The 10,861-nt window shown below is 41.6% G+C and overlaps 1 long non-coding RNA gene across 1 annotated transcript; it reads left to right on the forward strand.

The window, feature by feature from the left end:
- The first annotated feature begins 369 nt into the window (after positions 1 to 369).
- Positions 370 to 10,323, forward strand: LOC141541276 (uncharacterized). Its single transcript, XR_012481725.1, has 3 exons — positions 370 to 457; positions 8,050 to 8,174; positions 10,040 to 10,323. It is a non-coding gene; the product is annotated as an uncharacterized LOC141541276 (long non-coding RNA).
- The last annotated feature ends 538 nt before the right edge of the window (positions 10,324 to 10,861 follow it).

The raw sequence follows: 10,861 nt of genomic DNA on the forward strand, positions 1-10,861 counted from the left end.
TTATGATTCTATTTCAGGATCTTTAAATGTCTTTGCTTTTCTGTTACCCCTCTCTCATACTTCAAGTAGCATCAAGATCTTTGTTTTAAAAGATTTAGAGAAAAAGGACTTGAAAGTCGTGGTCAAGGATCAACTGTCAAATCAACTCCCTTGCTCTCTGGAGAGTTAGTTATGACTAGATAAGACCAGAGGACCCTAGTGATGACCAGTAAGTTGTGAGCTAGCAACCAGATCTACAATCCTATGACATAAATGAACCTTATAAGATTCTGACTCCCAGAAGTGATGACTGATGATGACTCGTTCTAAAGGAAATGTGAATAGAACATCCTGTGGGAACTGTATGATTAAATTCTTTTGCTTTCTCAAGGGAAGACTCACATCATATATGTCCAGAACTCTTGGGTCCATATGAACCTTAAGTCTAGGGGACTTCCAGGATCTAGGAGAATGGCAGGTTTGTAACTGTTTTATTGTCATGCTTTGTCTCATTTACATATTATTTACTTTAGTAGTAAATTGTAGTAATTGGGAGACTGAAATAAAATTCTGATCGGTAGATCCTCAAATACACTTAGCCCTAGATGACAAATGGCACTGCTCTGAAGAGAAAAGACAGAACTGAAGATAGAAGCCCTAGAGGGGAGGGGGTTCTAATAACCATTAAAAAAAAGAGAAATACTTAGCACTTCTGCTACAAAGAAGCATCTTGAATCTTCATTTGCCTTTCAGATGTCTTGAACTGAATGTCCAGTAAGCATCTTAAACTCAACATGTTCACAAATGAATTCTTCTTTTCCCCTAAACCTTACCTTTCTTTACCTTCCCTTCTATTGTAAAGAGCATCACTATCCTCCCAACCTAGAAGTCATCCTCAACTCCTCACTATCTCTCACTCCATCTCATATCCAATCTGTTGTCAAATTGGGCTGTCAATTTCATCTTTGCAGCATCTCTGGAAGATATTGCTTTCTCTCCTCTAACATTGCTACCATTTTGGAACAGGTCCTTACCTCATTCCTGGCACTAATTTAATAGGCTGCTGCTAGGTTTGTCTTCCTCATATCTCTTCCCATTCCAATCCATTTAGCCACTAAATTGATTTTTCTAAAGTTCAGATTTAACTGAGTCATCTTTTTTATTCAATAAACTCCAATGGCTCCCTATTACCTCTAGGATCAAATACAAAATGTTCTGTTTTTATTTAAAGTCTTTCAAAACCTTCTATCTTTCCAGCTTCTTACAACTTATTCCTTGATACATATTCTTTAATCCAGTGCATTGGTTTCCCTCCTGGCTGTTCCACAAACACCATCTTTCAGCTCCAGACATTTTCTCTTACTGTCCCCCATATCTGGAACACTTTCCCTCCTCCACTTTGAATACTGACACCCCTGATTTTCTTTAAATCATAGCTAAAATCCCATTCTCTACAAAGAGACTTCCTCAATTCTTTTTAATTACAGTGCCTTCCCTCTATTAATTATTTCCTATTTATCATATATATATATATATATATATATATATATATATATATATATATATATATATATATATATATATATATATATATATATATATAAACTTAGTAAGTATATGTCTATTTGCATGTTAGATTGTAAGCTCCTTGAGAGCAAGCACTATTTTTAGTTTCCCCAGCACTTAGCCTCATTTCGTATGTAGCCTTAATCACTAAATTGGTGTTGCCTCAGTCAAACTGAGACCTGTTAAAACTTAAAAAGGTCAAAGTTTCCAACAGCATCTAGGACTATTTCTAGTTCTGATCTATATCTTGCTATTGGACCCACACGTCTCTGGAAGAGGAGGTAAGACAGGTGACCTTGCACAGCCCTCACATGCATGTTATGGCATCATGTCCCTAATGTCTGGACCTCTTCATAAACATCCCCACTATGTAACACAGTGCCAGTCATAAAATAGGTGTTTAATAAATGCTTATTGATATGAAAACTGCAGGTGTAAACATTTGATGCCCCATCAAGTGGCTATGTTACCAACAGGTGATCAAACAAGCCAGAGTAAATCTATTAATAAAATTTCCAAAGGGACTAAAGAAAGGAGAGTGAAGTTGAAAATTAAGAGATTATCTCTGAATTTCAGTTCCCTAATTTGTAAAATGAAGATTTTGGACTACATAATCTTTAAGCAAAAATGAACAATGGAATCCGACTCTGACCAGCTCTGCTGCTGACTTTGTAAAAGAGGATGAACAAATCAGTCTCTTTCTCTGGGCTTCATCTACAATAAGGGCACAGGACTAGATTGTTTCTGAAGTCCCATTCAACTGTATAAAAGATCCTTATAATTCTAAATCTATGATAAGCATCTGTGATTATGTGTGAAGGGAAGGTCAGAGGAAAATAAAGGAGGAATAGTTACATATTTCCATGCCATCTATTCAGTATAGGATACCCAGGAAAACTGTCAAGTATATCTTATTGATATCCTATCAAATATAATCACTATTATTGTTGAGAAGGAGGAAGAGGAGGGCACAGTACAAAGCCAAGCTCAGGGGCCAGAAGTGAGATAAAGGCTTTCCACAGTCTCTGAAAGTTGTCCTTCCTTCAGTCCCACCCTTCAAGGCCCATGAGCAAGCACCTTTCCTGGAACTCAGCAGAGAAGGGAGCCCCTCCCTATCCAGCCTTGGCACCTCTCTGGGTACAGTATGTCCCCTGGGGCATCCTGCAGACACCCCAGCAGGGCTAGGTGTACCATAGGGCAGTTTCTTCCTCCTTAACTCTCCATGTGTGTCCTTGGTCTTACTTTTGGCAACTGAAAGGCTCCTCTCTAGCAGCTAGCTTCTTACCCCCCTGTTATGCTCAGAATGGTTCTGTCCTGCCAGACCACAGAGAATTCCGGGGGCTAAGGGTGAGGGGAGAAGGGAAGTGACAACACCAATGTCCTTTGGGGTGTCACAATTTTTAGGCTCTTCATATGCTTTTGGGAAGGACCATAGACAAGTCAAAATAGTGCCTCAGCTCTTCAACCCCCCTCTACCTCTTTCTCCCCTCTAGGAGAATCCATAAGCTATTGTAACCTAGGGAGAGGCAAAACCTCTAAGCCAAGTATAATCAGAGAGAGGAGTGAGGAGATAAAGTGGTGAAGTCTCTTGTATTTGGGATTCTTTTCCTTTTTTCAGGCCCAAATAAACACACTCTGGCCCCATAGACCACACCACTCCATCCCATCACTCAGAGAAACCCCTTTCTTATGCCCTATCTGTACCTTTTTTTCTTTTCCCAAAACAGGAACAGTGTGCTCCTAGTCTAGGTTCTTTAGCTCTGCCCACTACCCACAATTACCTTCTCCATCCAAGCCCAGACTAACTCTGATTGATGCAGATAGCCCAAAATCTGTGCTGATCCCTATTGGTTGGTGTGTGTGTGTAAGGGGGTGGGGGGCTGGGGGCGATGCCCTGAACTTATATGTTTTCCAGGCTGGGTGTGGGACCTTCTCTTTTCAGGTACATGCCTGAGGGGTCTGTAGGTACATACTCTACTGGCACGAGAATTTGGGCGGGGGGGGGGGGGAACGAGGAGGGAGAAGGAGACAGGGTGTGAGAGGAGGAAGCGTGAGGCGGGGGAAGTGGGGAGGGAGAGGACTGTCCTATGGACTAGGAGCAAGCCTAGGTGAGGAGGGAGATGGGGGTTCCGAAGGTCGGACCTTCGAGGAAGTACCAGCGAACAGACCCGATGAGGCTCCCGGGGGCCCAGGAACTTGTACCCCTCAGCTCCGCCTGTAACCGCTGTGTGTATGTTGGGTCTCTAAGCTGAGCTGACCGCAGGCTGCAGGAGCGGTTTATCTGGTGAGCGAGCACACCCGCTTCCCCAGCTGCTGAGTCAGGCTGTTCTTGCACTCGCTCCCTGCTCGGTACATTGTGTTCCAGCCCTGGCTCCCTGGCCCCGAGCCCAGCTGCTCACATCAGCTTCTCACTTGTTTGTGTTCGCAGCTTGCACTGTGCCTGGCTCAGAGTACAGCCGCCCCCACGGCACTGTAGCTCTGAAGGGGGGAGTAAGAGGGGGAGTGGCAGGAGACGAGAAGGGGAACAGAGGGTGGTGACGGGGGTGGGGGATGTGGAGGGGGGAGCCTGGGCACTCAGCCCATAAGGAAACTCTAACCCTGGCAGAGCATTCCTGCCAGCCTTGTCTAAGGGCCAGGTTGGGGAGGGTAGATGAGAATTACAGGAGGTGCCCCATTTCTCTCCTCCTACCCATTTGACCCCAAGCTGTAGCCTCTCCCTGGGAGATTCCCTTTCCCCCAACTCCATCCCTACTCTCAGGTGGCAAGAAGCCCTTGGCAATATGGGGCCAGATGCCTGTTTGTAGGCTTAGATTAACTGTCTGTAAGCTGTGATGGGATCTTGGAGCAAGAACAGATGGTCCACAGCAGACCAGCTGAGAGGAGGAGGTATGGGGGACTGGCAGTCTGAGACTTGAGTTCTAAGCTTGACCCCACCTGGTTATAATTAGTCCTCATAACCATGGACCAATCACTTTATTTCTCTGGGCCTCAGTTTCCTTACCTGTAAAACACAATGTGATCGGTGTTTCTTAACTTTTTTGTCCATAGACCCCTCTGGGTTTATTCTCAGAATAATATTCCTAAATACATTAAATAAATTGTACTTAGGGTAACAAGGGAAACCAATTACATTGAAAAAATTATTAAATTCTTAAAAAAAAAAAGTTTACAGACAGAAGATTAAGAGCCTCTACCTTAGGTATCTTTAAAGTAATGTCCTTATTCCCTGATTCTATGAAGGCTGCCTCCTTCCACCCATCCCCAAACTCTCCCTGTGGGTTTGGGGAATTGTATTAGAGGTGTGTTGGGGGAGGGGAGGCTGGGAATTCGTCAGCCACGGGCTGAAGAGCCCCAGAAGAATGTGGTTCAATAACAATATAACTATCTCTAGGAAATGAGATTGGGCAACAGTGGGGGAGAAGGGGAGGTGGAGTGATCCATCTATAAGCCTCTAATTTCTTTTACTGCCATTCCTAAAATCCCTTTTTCAAACATAGTCAAGGTCTTCAGCCCAAATCAAAATCATGGGCTTTCTTTCTCTCTGGGGAATGGTTAGAGGCTTGGAGAAGTGTCTAGCAGCCCAGACTCAGGCCCCTTAGAAAGATATGAGAACTCTCCCTCTCATTTACCACTGGCCAAAAAGAGAGCCGACGATTTTCATGGCTATAGAAAGGCTACTGTTAACTACAACTATGCTGGAATAGTCCCCACCTCCACACACAGTTCCCCCTCCAACCACCCACCACCTCATTGCCTCCAGTTCAGATGGGCATTCCTAAAAACCCAGACATATCCATGGAGTGAGACAGCACCAACCCTTTTCATCTTTCCCTGGGCTTTGGGCCAGAGAGCCAGTGGGGAGGGGGGGAGGGACAATGAAAGGGAGGGTTTAGAAGTTATTGAATGAGGACTTGGTAATTAGGGGAAGAGTACTCAGAACTTGGACCTCCTCAAGATTGATTTGCTCCAAACCAAGAAAATAAATCAGTTAGGAATCAATTAAGTACAAAATCATGTATCCCCATGTTATTAGGCATTGTGGAAATGCAGACTCAGGGGCCCTGACTTTAAGAAGCTCATGGTCTTTGAAGTGAGAGACATACTATTAAAAAGAGAAGATGTTATGGAGCAGGTTTATAGAAGTGCAGAAGAGGTAGGGAGAATGGTTAGAAAAGATTCTGCTAGATTTAGTACTCCCAATCGTCAGCTCCACAAATCTCAGTTCTAATATCTCCCTTTAGCCCCCATTTTTCTTCTTGCACTAAATCCTCAATGTGTGTACCCAAATTACCCAAATCTAGGATTTTCTGACTTCTAAGGGTTCTTAGAAATCATCTAATTGGACTCATTAATTTCACTGAAGAGAAAACTGAGAATTTAAGAGAAATGACTTGGCTAAGGTCTCACACATACACACAGCACGTGGCAGAGGTAGAATTCAAATATGAATCTTAGATCAGTCACCCTTACTCTGTGTAAGTAAGTCATACTTATTCTGATTTAGGACAGACACTCTCATTTTTCTCTAATTTGTTCTGAATCCTCAGCACCTTCCATGGTACTATGGCTATATTTAGCTTTTGGTTTCATTGCATTTTAAGAAGGGAAGAAGAAAACAAGCATGTATTATTAAATACCTACCTTGTGATGGGCACCGTATTAAGTACTTTATCTCATTTGATCCTCACAACAAATCTGGAAGGTAGGCAGATACTATTATAATTTTCATTTTACAGTTGAAGAAACTGAGGCAGACAGTGATTAAGTTACTTGCCCAGGATAATACATATGAAACCAAATTTGAGTCCAGATCCAGTGTTCTATTCACAGTTTAACTCATTCTCTGCATTATCCTTGAAAAGTGGTCATTTAGTTTCTGCTCAGATACATCTAGTAGTTGAGAACAAATCAATCCATTAATAACTATTAAGAGCCTACTATATGCTATGTACTGGAAGAACAAAGGATGAAAATCCCTTCTTTCATTAAACTTACATTTTAATGGGTGAGACAGGCACATATTTAAATATATTTAATATAAATATAAGGTGAATGAAAACAAACATCTACAAAGAGGTTAAATACAACATAGTTTGGGGTGGAGGACTGGCTTCTCTAAAGCAAGACTCTAGGAAGCAGAGGCAGAGGAGAAAAATGAGAAATCTCTGACCTCAATTGGAGTAAATGTGACTTACTCAGACCAGAGAAAGGGTAAGATCTAAGACTTGTGTAAGAGGTGGGGCATTCTCGTGGGATGTGAGTACAGCCAGTACAAAGGCTGTACAAAGATGGGAGATGCATGTGTGAGAAAGAGGTGGGTCTGACAAATTTCCACAGCCCATTTGCTTTTGGACAGCTCTAATTAATGTCTATTTTACATCTCATTGACCCTAGCTACTATTTCCCCCCTTTCCCTTCCTCCATGAACCACGAGTACACCTCCACCGCCTCATTCATGGTTTGCCTAAATGCTGGAACCCCAAAGGGAACCCCAGGAGTCTGAATATGCCGAGGGTGAATGGGGGGCAGGGTGGAGAGAAGCAGAGAACATATTTTTTGTGCTTTGAAAAGGAACAGCAGACGTGCTCTGCCTGGGCCTGGAGTGGGGTGAGGGGAGGAGTCTCAAACTATCCTAGCAAGAACCCTTGCTCACTGGCCACCCTGATCCAGTCCTCCCAACCCTGGAGAAGACTGGTACAGTTTGTTAGACTGGGGTCGGAATGTACTTTGTGTTTCAAATGGCCCCTGTCCAGTTCTGTGCCGGCCACTTTATATTTATCCTTTTCCAGTCCTAGACTTCATGGTATCCTGCTGTCAATCAAACTTACATCTGCTCATTATGGACCTGAATCCCAGACCCATGATAGAGCAGGAAGAATTCTCCAATCTTCATGGCTTTACATTTTAGGGAACAGCACAGAAAAGGAGAAGGCTGACAAAGAGGAGACACCTCCTCATTCTTCCCCCATAAACTTAGGAGTCAGGCCACAAAAGAATAAAAGTCCACAGACTCTAGTACCTTATCTCACTACCTAGCCAATATAGAACCAGCCTTTGGGCCATCCCTAAACCACCTAAGGATTACTCTGGGAGTGGAATCTCCAGTGGGTAGTGTTTGTACTTGGAATCAGGAAGACTTTAGCACTGGGTCATGAGACTTTTCTCAGTAAAATGGAAGCTCCTTGGAGGCAGATAGTGTTTTTGCTTTTTTGTTTATATTTCTAGAGCTTGGAAATGGGTCTGCCACCTACTGAGCATTTAATAAATGTTTATTGAATGATAAGAGTATTGATACCCAGAAGTGAACTTCTTCCCTATGGTGCCCAATGTCCCCACATCTTAATCCAGAAACTCAAGTCACAAAACTACCGTTAACTCATTGCTGAGCCATCTCTCTCCCTCTTTGCACTATTTTCTTCAAAGTCTATCCCAGCCACCTAACATGAATTTGCCCTAAGTATAATTATGATGACTCTGGGTATGGTCTCTCACCCCATTTTCTAGCCCTTCTTAGGAGCATGGGAACTTCCTTGAAGAATCCTAGACAATGAAGTCTGAGGCTCAACAGGCTCTATTTAAATCACCCCTGAATGATGTGCCTCAGAAATCACTGTTAACAGGGAACTAAGGTAAGATCTATCCACCTCCATTCAGTCATATATTCATTTTAGTTTGGAATCTTAAAATTGATTTATCTACAAATATAGGTGATTTTGTAATGATTTTCTAAATTGTGTCCATGTGCTAGATCCAGAAGTTTGTGGTTTCTCTTGGCTAAGTCAGCATTATACTCACAAATAGATGAATTTCTTCTCCTGCTTTCCACTGGGTCTTTCCTCCAGAGGAAGGGAGGAATATCAGGAGGAAGGGAAGGGAAGGGAATACCTGTTTGCCTATCTTCTCACTTCCCATCTCAAATGTGTAAGGGCCAGAACAATTATTCATATTCGTTGTGTTAGTAGTGAACTCCTCTGTTCAGTCTTTTTAAGTATGTGTATTGGAGTTAGCCTTTGTTCTAATCCCAGATAGCTTGGATTCCTGTCTCCCCCCTCCAATTTCCTATTCATTCCCTCCTTCCCCACTTCCCCCTTCACCTTTCACCCAGAAACAAACTTGGCCTCCCTCATGATATTGATCTAGGACTGGGATGCCAGAAATCTGATGTGCTTGGGTAGGAAGGTTATGCCTGTTCACCATGCCGTGTTCTCAAGTTTGCCAGCAGCATTCCGGAGTTACAGGGGCACAGCCCTTCACAGACATCCAGACTCACCAGGATGAAAATAATAAACTCTTTACACCTGCTATATTTTTTTCAGGATTAAAAAATATATACTTTTTGTATTGTTGAATTTTTCAGATGTGTAAATTCTTTGTGACCCCATTTGGGGTTTTCTTGGCAAAAAACCTCTACAGTAGGAGGGGTTTGGCATTTCTTTCTCCAGTGCATTTTACAGATGAGGAAACTGAGGCAAACAGGGTCACACATCTCATAGGTGTCTGAAGACAGATTAGAACTTAGGTAGATGAGGCTTCCTGATTCCAGTTATCCACTAGACTTCTAGCTGCCCTCATATGTGCGTGTACATACGTGTCCATAGTATGTGTATATAAACACATGTGCAGTTGCACATAGGCATATATGTATTATATATCTGTATATTTGTATACATACACATATACACATGCATGTCATATATATAGATAGATAGATAGATACCTTTAGTTTTTATATAAGCTTAATTTCCAAATAATGTCCCTTTCTCCTTTCCACCCAAAAAATTACCCCTTGTGACAAAGAATATAAGAGAAAAAAATCAATTCAGCAAAACTAACTGGTATATCAACTGAGTATGATAGTTTATACAATATTCCATATTCATGGTCTACAAAGAAGAAAAGGATATTAGTCTATCTCTTCTTCAAAGTCAAGACTGGTCCTTATAATAATTGACATCCAATTTTTATTTCATTTTTTCATTCTTTCCTTTTATATTTCTGTAATCATGTTTCCTATTTTCCTGGTTCTGCTTATTTCACTCTGTATCAGTATGTCTTCCCAAACCTATCTGCATTCTCAATATTCATTGTTTCTTAGAGTAGGCACAGTATATTCTATCACACATTTTTTGGGGGGTAACTCTACTTTAAAAAAAGAAGAAGCTGAGGGCCAGAGAGGGTAAATGATTTGTACAAAACCATTTAGGAAGCAAGCACCAGAGGGAAGATTTGAATTCAGGACTTCTGATTCTAGCGTGGACAACTACGTGATGCAGTGGGTAGAATGCAGTCTTCCTTAGTTCTAATCTGGCTTTAGATACTTCCTAGCTATGTGATCCTGAGCAAGTTGCTTAACCCTGTCTGCCTCAGTTTCCTCATCTGTAAAATGATCCAGAGAATGAAATGGCAAATCACTACAGAATCTTTACCATGAAAACCCCAAATAGACACAACTGAAAAATGGCTGAAGAACAATGAAAACTTTTCTTTCCACTAGGTCATTCCTGTCCCTACTCCTAAAACTGAGACCAGATCAACTAACACTTAGCCACCACAAGAGGATATGGAGTAAAGTCAAGCAGACATCCTTTATTAGGCAAGATAGATCTAGATTTCGATTTTCTGTCCAAGTCTTTCATTTTGTCCCCACTGAGATTAAATTTCTTTCCTTCTTGGTTATGGAATATTATTGCTCTGTAAGAAATGACCAGCAGGAGGAATACAGAGAGGCTTGGAGAGACTTACATCAACTGATGCTGAGTGAAATGAGCAGAACCAGAAGATCACTGTACACTTCAACAACAATACTGTATGAGGATGTATTCTGATGGAAGTGGAAATCTTCAACATAAAGAAGAGCCAACTCACTTCCAGTTGATCAATGATGGACAGAGGTAGCTACACCCAGAGAAGAAACACAGGGAAGTGAATGTAAATTGTTAGCACTAATATCTGTCTGCCCAGGTTACATGTACCTTCGAAATCTAATACTTAATGTGCAACAAGAAAATGGTATTTACACACATGTATTGTATCTAGGTTATATTGTAACACATGTAGAATGTATGGGATTGCCTGTCATCAGGGGGAGGGAATGGAGGGAGGGGGGGATAATTTGGAAAAATGAATACAAGGGATAATATTATAAAAAATATATAATAATAAAAAAATTTAAAAAAAATTCTTTCCTTCTTTCCTTCTTCTTTTTCCCTATTCCATATCTCCACCTCGCACCTAGTCATATTCATGAACCAGGTTTCTCCCCTTATATTTTTCAGTCTTTTTTAGTTTCTAGAGAAATTGTCAATTGTTCTGATCA

Source organism: Sminthopsis crassicaudata, chromosome 4 (assembly GCF_048593235.1).
Source record: "Sminthopsis crassicaudata isolate SCR6 chromosome 4, ASM4859323v1, whole genome shotgun sequence".
Classification (NCBI taxonomy): Eukaryota; Metazoa; Chordata; class Mammalia; order Dasyuromorphia; family Dasyuridae; genus Sminthopsis; species Sminthopsis crassicaudata.